Below are 10113 nucleotides of genomic sequence, written 5' to 3' on the forward strand. Positions count from 1 at the left end.
TTCATTTTTAATAGGCTTCTATTTCTCTTTGCTAAGAGGTTTGTTTTTATAAAATTGTGAGTGGGGTTTTGTCAAATGGCTTTTCTGCACTTAATTTGGTAACCATATGGTTTTCTCTTATTCTGCTAATTCTAATAGCATTCTGCTAATTTCTCTTTTAGATTAACGTAAATTACATTGATTTATTTTTACTATTTACTTTATTGAGGAAAATTTACATATGATAAAGTGAATTCATTTTCAATCTACATTTCGATGAGTTCTGTCAAATCTTTACACCCATGTAACCAACATCAAAATCAAGATTTAGAACATTTCCTTCACTCCTCTTCCCTGTCAACTTCCCCCATCTTGAGCCTCAGGCACTGATCTGCTTTCTACTACTATGCAGCGGATTTATTTCTTCTGGAGTTTCACACAATGGAATTATATAGCATATACTTTTTTGGGTCTGGCATTTTTACTCAGCATAATGATTTTGCTTGTTTTCTGTATCAAAATTATAATCTTTTATAATAGCCAATTATATGGATATGATGCAGTTTGTTTACAAAAATTTATAATTTTCAAGTGTATGAGCATGACTATAAAGGACTTGGAGAAATTATAGTTTTCAAAGTACAGTATTTCACCCTTCTTATGCTTACAGAAATACCAATGGTATAAAAATGGTTCTTAATATTTTCTATTTTAAAGCAGGAATAATTACTCTAGGATGATTACCACTGCATATAAACCCCAAGAGGGCAGGAATTGCAGTCTGTCATGTCCATTGATGTATCTTAAGTGCCTATAACATGGTTCATTAATCATTAAATAGTGAACAAACTAATGAAATTACTTTGAAAATTTTTCAATTTGTTTTTTTATGGCTTAGATTTTCATTTTGTCTTTTTTTTTTTTTAGGTTGAAAAAAAAAAGGGTATATTTAGAATTAGACAACTGGACTCTGTTTAGATGATCCCAATTTTGTTGGCAATATCCAAAGCATCATAATCAGGAGCCAGTCGAACATATCCTTCTTCTCTCCATCAGGCCTGATCAGGGTGTCAACCTTGGGCACATCAGTGTCATAGAGCTTCTTTACAGCTTGTTTGATCTGGTGTTTGTTGGCCTTGACATCCACAGTGAACACAAGTGTGTTGTTGTCTTCAATCTTCTTCATGGCTGACTCAGTGGTCTGGGGGAACTTGATGATGGCATAGTGGTCCAGCTTGTTTCTCCTGGGGGCGCTCTTCCAAGGATATTTGGGCTGCCTCCAGAGCCACAACGTCTTGGGTCGCTGGAAGGTAGGTGATGTGTGGATCTTCTACTTTTTATGGCTGTGGACACCCTTCAGCGCTGCCTTCTTGGCCTTCAAAGCTTTTGCTTTTGCTTCAGCTTTGGGAGGAGCAGGAGCTTCCTTCTTAGCTTTAGGTGCCATCTTGGTGAAAAGCTACATTTTGTATTAAATTAGTATATTTTATTTGATAATTTTGCAAGAAAAATACAAAAGGAAGAAATTTTAGAATTGAATATTGAATATGTAATGAGAACCAGCCACCTGCCTTAGCATTTTTATTTATTTACTTATTTTGTGTTTGTGTGTGCGTATTTGTGTATATGTATTTAATCTTGAGTGAATTTATGTCAAGAGAGTCAGAAATAAGGGTTTTTAATTTCAATATAGGTTAAAATTTTTCATAGTTAATTTTCTGAATATCATTGATTTGTTGAAAATCATTTTTATTAATTTATTATAAATGCTACCTCTCTAGAGTAATTTTAAATCCATGTGTATTTTTCTTCCTAGGCACTCTATCATCTATTATTATGCATGTTGTCCCACTGGAAAAATGTTAAAAGCCTCAGCACATAGCAAACATCTCAAAGTTTCCAAAGGTATAAAGATAAAAATCAGAAGCAGTAATAGAAGAAATGGAGTCTATTTGATATATTTTTAAGCCACTGTCTGATTTCTTCAGACCTCCTTGGCTCTGTATATGGAGTTGGAATTTTAAACAGGTATGCTGCAATGAGATGCAATGGTCATCCTCGGGTGATATGAATTGATCAGAAACATGGGGCAATATACCTTCACTTTGTGATGTGTGCATGAGTGAGTAGGTGTATGTGTTGTGACCTTAGAAAAATGATAGATGGTATTTCTTTCTTTAGATTTGATTCAGTTGAATGCATATACTTTCACTAAATTTTTAAATTAAACTATTCTGAGATAATTATAGATTTACAAGCAGTGGAAAGAAATAGTGAAGGGTGATCCTGGACACCTTTACCAAGTTTCTTCCAATAGTATCATCTTGCAAATCCATACTAAAATATCACAACCAGTGTATTGACATTGACATAGAAAGACACAACACATCCCCACCCCCACAGGTCTCTTGTACTACCCTACCATAGCCTCAGCCACCTCCTTCCTACTCCACCCCCTCCTTAACATTGGGAACCAATAATTTGTTCTTCATTTCTATAATTTTGTAGTTGCAAAAATGTTTTATGATTGAAATTGTGACATATGAAATCTTTTTGCCTTTTTTTTTTTTTTTTTTCATTCACGATGATTCCCTAGAGGTTTAGTTGAATTTCTTTGTGTGTCAATAGTTCACTGCTTTTTATTGTCAAGTAGTATTCTACAATATGGTCATACAAAAGTTTGTTTAACCATATAGCCACTCAAAGTCAACTGCATGTGTTCAGGTCTTGATTATTATGAAAAAAAGGGCCATAAATATTTACATATGTGGTTTTGCACAAATATCACCTTCATTTCTCTGGGTTAAATGACCAGAAGTGTAAGTGCTAGATACTATAATTCTTGAATGTTTAGTTTCAAAAGAAACTGCCAAATTATGTTCCAGGGTAGTTACTGGTACCATTTTACATTTTCACCAGAAATGTATGAGTGATCCCATTTCTCTACATCCTCACACACTAGGCTTACTTTTTTATTTTAGCCTCTCTGATAAGTGTGTAGTAGTATCTCATGTGGTTTTAATTTGCAGTTCCCCCATAGCCAATCAGCTGAACATCTTTCATGTGCTTTGTTATCATTATATCTTTTTCAGTGAAATGTTTCATCTTTTTCCATGTCTAATTGAATTGCTTCTTTCTTCCCCACTGTGTGAGTTTTGTGAATTTATTAATTTCAAATTGCAGGGTTTTTTTGTGGTATTTAAGAAATTAATTTATTTTTAATATTAACCTTATATCCTATGACCTTCTACAATTGCTTATTAGATCCAAGCGTGTGTGTGTGTATTCTTCATGATTTTCTACATAAACATGCCTTCTGCAAAAAAATCTTTTTCCTTTTTTCTCAATGAATATACATTTTCTTTCCTATGTTATACTAATTACAATTCCCAGTATGCTATGTAGGAGTGCTGTGGGAACATCCTTACCTTGACAGACTCAGGGAGAAAGAGATCAGATTCTCATCATTAAGTATGATAGCTGTAATCTTTTGTGGGCTCTGTACCTCAGGCTGAGGCAATTCTTTTCCCACATAGTTCTCACATTCTGAACTTTAAAAAAAGATCATGAATAGGCACTGAATTTTACTACATGTTTTTTCTGCATCAATTGATATGATGACATGATTTTGTTTCTTTAGCCACTTAATGTGGTAGATTATATTAGCTGATTTTTATTCGTAGATTATATTAGCTGATTTTTATTCTTTAATTTTTTTTGACATCCATAAATCACTTTATCCAACAATAGCTGAATCTTCAGCAACTTGTGTGGAACAGAGAGTAGCAGGCCTGTTCCCCTAGACTCCCAGCAGTCCTTCCCACAGGTAGATAGTTCTTGGGCTGCAACACAGAGAAGCTGGAGCTAAGACTGGGCCCCCTTAGGATCTGCTGTGGATAAAAGGACAGGTGAGTCTCCCAGCATTTCTCTTAATGGGCAGGATAACGCCTGGGCTGTGAGGCAGAAGCTCATCTGAATCTGCAGTGGGAAAAAGATGGACAAGTCTGTCTTGGTGAACAGGATGGATAAGTATTCCTCTGGGTCCTTGTGTAAGCAGTACTAAGCTGATGCCAGCTTAGGGACTGGAACTGAGTTACAGGGTAACATTCAAATCCACAGCTGAGACCCATGTTGGCAGGGTATCTAGCATGTCCGTCAAGGCACTAGTGTGTGTGATTCCTGGACTCCTTGGCAGATGGTTGTGATTGCAGGCTGAAGGTCATGTAGGGCTATAACCAGGCCCTTTGCAGAATGGGACTATACATAGTTATGTATTTTGGAGCATAATAGTGTGCCAAGTGAGTGCTAGTCTATATTCTCAAAAGAACCCTCCTGGGTCTTGGGCTCCACCAGGGTTTCACAACCTGTCACCTATAATCCAAGGTTCCCATAAAGAGACTTTCATTTGTGAATGGGTACAGAATTCTTGTTGTTGGGGGTACACACAGGTGACCTTCCATTCTTCCATTTTGCTAATATCACAGACAAGGCTATACATAGGCAGAGCATGTTGGCATCTTATGCATTTACCTTCATACTGAATTTTAAGATTAAAAATAAGGACCTTAACTTGGAATTTGAGTAGAGAATAAAACCTTAAGACTTAAATTACAAAGCCTAGAGAGAGGATGAAATTTCTGTATTATGGTCTCCATAGGCAACAGCATCCCTACTGTGAGATGGATAATTTGAACTACATTAGTCTGTTGCCTTAAGTATACATAACTCCCCTTATTAGGACTCCAAGTTCAGAAACAGCTTTCTGATTAGGATTTGGCTTCCTTTGTACATCTGCCCTGAGGGCAGATTCTATGATAGTATCTTTCTCATTGTAATTTAACAAATTGGCTTTCTGCTTCTGGCTTTGGTCTCAGAGGTCTTGGTTAATGTGTGGTGGCCCCTAAGATGCTGTTACACTAGTAATGCTGACAGATTTTCCTTAGGAACATGCAAGCCTGAAGCTCCATGCTTGAACCAGCCAATTCATCAAGGCTTTCAACAATCAACCCGTTTGACTTCTTGGTGTTAACATACCAAACTAGCACAAGCAAATTCCCTCTCTCCTTGCACAGAAGGTCCAGCTATTTCATTCAGGTGCTAATTTCTACACTTGTCAGTGAGGTTTTGATACCACTAACCTTAGCTCCCAAATATGCAACCCTCCAGTAGGGCATTTCCAAGAATATGTAAAACAATAGATAACATACTTCAAATATTTCTAACGTGTACAATGTTGTGATCTCATGTACACCAGCCCTAGAAGTGGGTAGGAGGCATTATTGCAGGACTTGGTCTACTGCTGAAAACCTGGTCTTCCTTCTCCTGGGGAGAAAGTATAGCCTGAGTTCTGGCTGATGAGTTCTGAGATATGGTTCCACTATCAACTAACAGTATCATCTTGAGGAAATCAACTGCGAGCTTTAAGTTTTCTAATTGTGAAATAAAGAGCTGGGAGTACATGGTTTTATAAGGTTTTTATTCCTGTCAGTTTCTGTTAAACCCATATATAGTAGGAGTAAAAAGTTAGCACACATGTTCATGTTACTAAGAGATCATTTACTGGCATTGGCATGGTCTTGGATACGAAAGAGCAATTATATTGTATCCTTCAATTTTGTTTTTCTGTGTTTCTTTACCCTGTGGATCCTTATTCCCAGTTATGCATGTAAGTTTCAGATATTACATCCTTTGATTTTGAATGTGAAGTTTGGAGTTTTTGTGTGCATGTTTTCTTTGGAATGTACCAGTCATTGTTATCAGTTATTACTCAAAGGAATCTGCAGGTCTTGAAAGATTTATGATCTCTTATCGCAGTTTGTTTCTGCTGCTATAACAAAATATCATAGACTGGGTAATCTACAAAGAACTGAAATTTATTTCTTACAGCTTTTGAAGCCGAGAAGTCTAAGATGAAAGCTCTGGCCTTCCATGTCTGAGGAGGGCTTTCTTGCTGTGTCTCCTCATACTGAAAAGCAGAAGGGGAAAGTGGACCGAGTTTATAAAATAGTCAGCCCTTTTATAAGACCACCAGTCCCATCCACAAAGGCAAAACACTCATGCTTCATCTTCTGAGGACCCTGATCTTAATACTGTCTCATTGGGCATTAAGTTTCAACAGGGGACTCAAATATTCAAACTCTAACACCTTAAATATACAAACCTTATGATACATATGATAGAAACTGGTTGTGTGGATTGAATAGCAACAACTTGGCTGTCTCAATTTCTAAATCTGTAGACATAAATGATTCCAATGAGTAGAGAGCAATTATATGTCTAAGTTAATCATCTTTCCATCTAGCATGGAAGAAAGCAATTGTCATGATAACTCTGATATAATATTATCATTAGTGATAAGTCATTATCAAGCTAATTTTTTATTTAATAAAAAGTTTATATAAAGAAAGCAGTCAAATAGAAACAACTATTTCATGTAAGTTTATGTTATATTTGGTTTTGAATAGTGAAAAGTACAAAGAACCCAATGAAAGAATGTTTTTTTTGAAAAAACATTGCACTTTACAGAATGATTTCTGAGCATATGAATTCAGATCAGTTGAGATTTAAAGGACAAAGATACATAAATCTAAAGAAATGATTACAAAGTAATTAATGAATCACCCTGCTATTCACATATTTTGCTTCATATGATGTTTGAAAAGCATTGGACTAATAGAGTACAAAATTTAAAGCATTGGACTAATAGAAGACAAATTTCAACTTTTATTTCAAGAGACATGATGAACTGTATCTACAGTTAATAAATGAAAATTGGTTAGAAAGGTAATTTTCTATCAATATAAGATCACAGTGTGTCACATCTGTGAATTTCAGAGAATTGTGGTCCTTTATGAGTGAAGTAATGGAGCATTAAAGGTAGAACACTGAATTTCTTTCAAGCCCAGTATCATTTTGGGGACACACATAAAGTCCCATTGCTAAGGGTTCAGATTATTGAATTTGTTATTCATGTGTTCATATAAAAGCAAGGAGTTTCTCTACAATATTTTTAGCCAAGCAAGTTGTTTTAACCCAATTAATTGCAATTAAAGACAATTCTAATATCTGTTATATTAATTCACAAAAATCTAAATTGTTGCTCAGAGATTTTAAAAATAAACAAAATACTTGCAGTACCTGCCCATAGGCATGTGACTTTTACATTAAATATTAGCTGACCACCCCTGAAGGCAACTTAACACGTCTTTGGTATAGAATTACACCAACGTACAAATCGTACTATCTAAACTGAAGGTTTTTAAAAGTAAATTATAAACAACATAAATTTCTATACCTAAATATTTTAGTGTCTAAAAAATAAGATTGTCTTCTTACATCACCAAAAATAACAGCATTGCATTTAATCAAATTTATGTTCTTAATAATATGACATATCGATTCCATATTTATATTTTTCCCAATTGTCATTTCCTAAATTCCCTTGAAACTAATCTGTCAAAATCAAGTTCAATCCAGGATCACATTTTGCGTCTGGTTTTTATGCATCTTAAGTATTTTTCAATCTTACACAGTATCTTTTGTGCTTCTACTATGGCTTATTGGAAGTTCATGCTATTTATCTTATAGAATATCTTTTTTCCCTCAGTTATATTGGGGGTACAATTGACAAAATTATATGCATTTAAGTTGCACAATGTGATTATTTGCTATATATATGCTTTGTGAAATAATTACCACAATCAAACCAAGTTAATTAACACACCTATCACCTTCCAGTTACTATTTCCATGTGTTTGCGTGTGCCTGTGTTTGGTGAGAACACCTAAGATCTATCTATTCTATTAGCTGTGCATCGTGGTGGCCTGCAATCTCAGCAACTTGAAGGCTGAAGCAAAAAGATGACAAGTTCAAAGTCAGCCTCAGCAACTTAGGGAGGCCCTAGGCAAAATCTTAGTGATACCCTGCCCCAAAATTTAAAAAAAATAACAAAATAAAAAGGGCTGGGGATATGTCTCAGTGGTTAAGCACATCTGGGTTTAATCTCCAGTTTAACAACAACAACAACAAAAAAAAAACTAGTAGCAAATTTCAAGTACACGTGGCAGTATTAATAACTGTGCTACCATGCTATACATTAGACCCCAGAATTTATTCATTTTATAACTGGAAGTCTGTACCCTTTGGTCAACATCTCCTCAATCTGTCTTCCACTTCAGACTCTGGGAAACACCATACTACTGTTTCTATGGATTTGACCTCTTTTAAATTTCATCTGTGATCATATAGTATTTGTCTTTCTCTGTCTGGCTTATTTCACTTAGTATAATGTCCTCCATATTTAATGGTGTTGTTGCAAAGACAGTGTTTCCTTTTTTATGGCTGAATGATATTTGTTTTTTATGTAAGTGAATTGTGTGTATGTGTACACATATACATGGTAAGTGCATCTCTCTCTCTCTCTCTCTCTCTCTCTCTCTCTCTCTCTCTCTGTATCGGTCTGGTTCTTTATCCTCTCATTCATGAATAGACACTTGAATTGGTTCCAGATTTTGGCTTTTATGAATAATGCTGCATTGAGCATGGGAGTGTAGATGTCTCTTCGAGATAATTTTTTTTTTTAATTTGTGTGATTGCTTTATTTGTAATGTCATTTACCTTGTTCTTATTACTTTTGAGGTCAGGACTATAGACTTGTTTAGGTACAAGTTAAACAGTTTAACAAAAATATATTTATGGTAATTGGTACTCTCCCCATACTTTTTCATCCTTTTGTTTGCTTTATTTTTGCTTATTTATCTTATTTTTATCAGTATGTATAATTTATGCAGAATGGTGGGTTGCATTGCTGCATATGCTATATACATTTTTGAGTACCTTTATGAAACCATAGATTTTAAAATGAATTCATTGTATGTTATTATCCCCAATATGAGACTCAGATTGTTACAAATTTGACTTATTTCTGAATCCTTTTGACATTTTCCCATTAACTTTTTAAAAGACCCTTTGTTCTCTGAAACAAAAATCTATTACAGATGCACCTTGTACTATTTCTTCTTCAGACAAGGTAGCAGTCATTTCTCCAGACAGCCCTGGTTCCTTGTAGTGGAAAATAGACTAGGAGACCAACAAGCAAGTACCCAGTGCTGAGTTCCATGGGGATCATTGCTCCTAGCCTAATTCACTGGTTGCAGCTAATGAAGATATTTTCTAAAAAGCTTGAGTTCATAGAGACATGCCTAATTAATACTAGTACTGTATTTCAGTATTTCTACTTAATTTCTTTGTATCTATCATTATGTTTCCTTTTTTCTTATGAGGAAGAAAGCTTGGATCTGAATAAAATTAACATAATTACTTGTTCTTTTATCCAACAATACAAAATGTTTAAAATAACAATAAAAGCATTTCTAGTAACACTTGAAACGTTCAGCACAGTTCAAACACTTATTTTCACTCCTAGAATGCATTGTTCTTATAAGTCTGAGCAACGTACTATATTATAAAACTACTGGACATAATTTGCTGCTAAGTAAAGTTGTGTAAGTATTTATATTATGTTTAGATAGATTACTACATTTCATTTTGCTTTGAATTTACGAGTATAGCATGATACTGCTATGTTCATAGGAAAAAATGGCTTTGGCTGCAATAAACTTTTAAACTTTTCATGAGTCAATTCTTTTTTTTTTTTGTAACAGGGATTAAACCCAGGGGTGTATAACCACTGAGCAACATCCCCCAACCCATTTTATTATTTTATTTTGAGACGGGGTGTCTGTAAGTTGCCTCGTGCCTTGCTAAATTGATGAAGCTGGCTTTGAACTTTCAATCCTTCTACTTCAGTCTCCCTGAATTGCTGGGATTACAGGCATGCATCACTGTGCTCAGCTGAGTCAATTTTATTTTTTAATTTAACATTTTTATTTTGAGAACATTCTAAATATATACAGTTGTGAGAAATACTAGAGACCCTGTATTTGTATTTTTTCTCACTTTCCTCTAATGACGACATCTAGTGAAACTATAGTTCAGTGTTAAAATCAGGATGTTGACTTTGCAGCAGTTGAGATACAGAAAATTTGTTTTTCAAACCAAGATTTCCTCACACTTTTTTTTTTTTCTCACTCAACATTTATTGCACATTCTACATGAGCCAGATACATCCGAAGCAGA

General features: G+C 34.8%; 1 pseudogene across 1 annotated transcript; it reads right to left on the reverse strand.

Moving 5' to 3' along the window:
* Positions 1 to 902: 902 nt before the first annotated feature.
* On the reverse strand, positions 903 to 1429 carry LOC306665451 (large ribosomal subunit protein uL23-like; annotated as a pseudogene). The gene has a single exon. The product of its transcript is annotated as a large ribosomal subunit protein uL23-like (transcript).
* Between the last annotated feature and the right edge of the window lie 8684 nt (positions 1430 to 10113).

The sequence above is a fragment of the Sciurus vulgaris genome, assembly GCF_902686455.1.
Source record: "Sciurus vulgaris genome assembly, chromosome: 7".
NCBI lineage: Eukaryota > Metazoa > Chordata > Mammalia > Rodentia > Sciuridae > Sciurus > Sciurus vulgaris.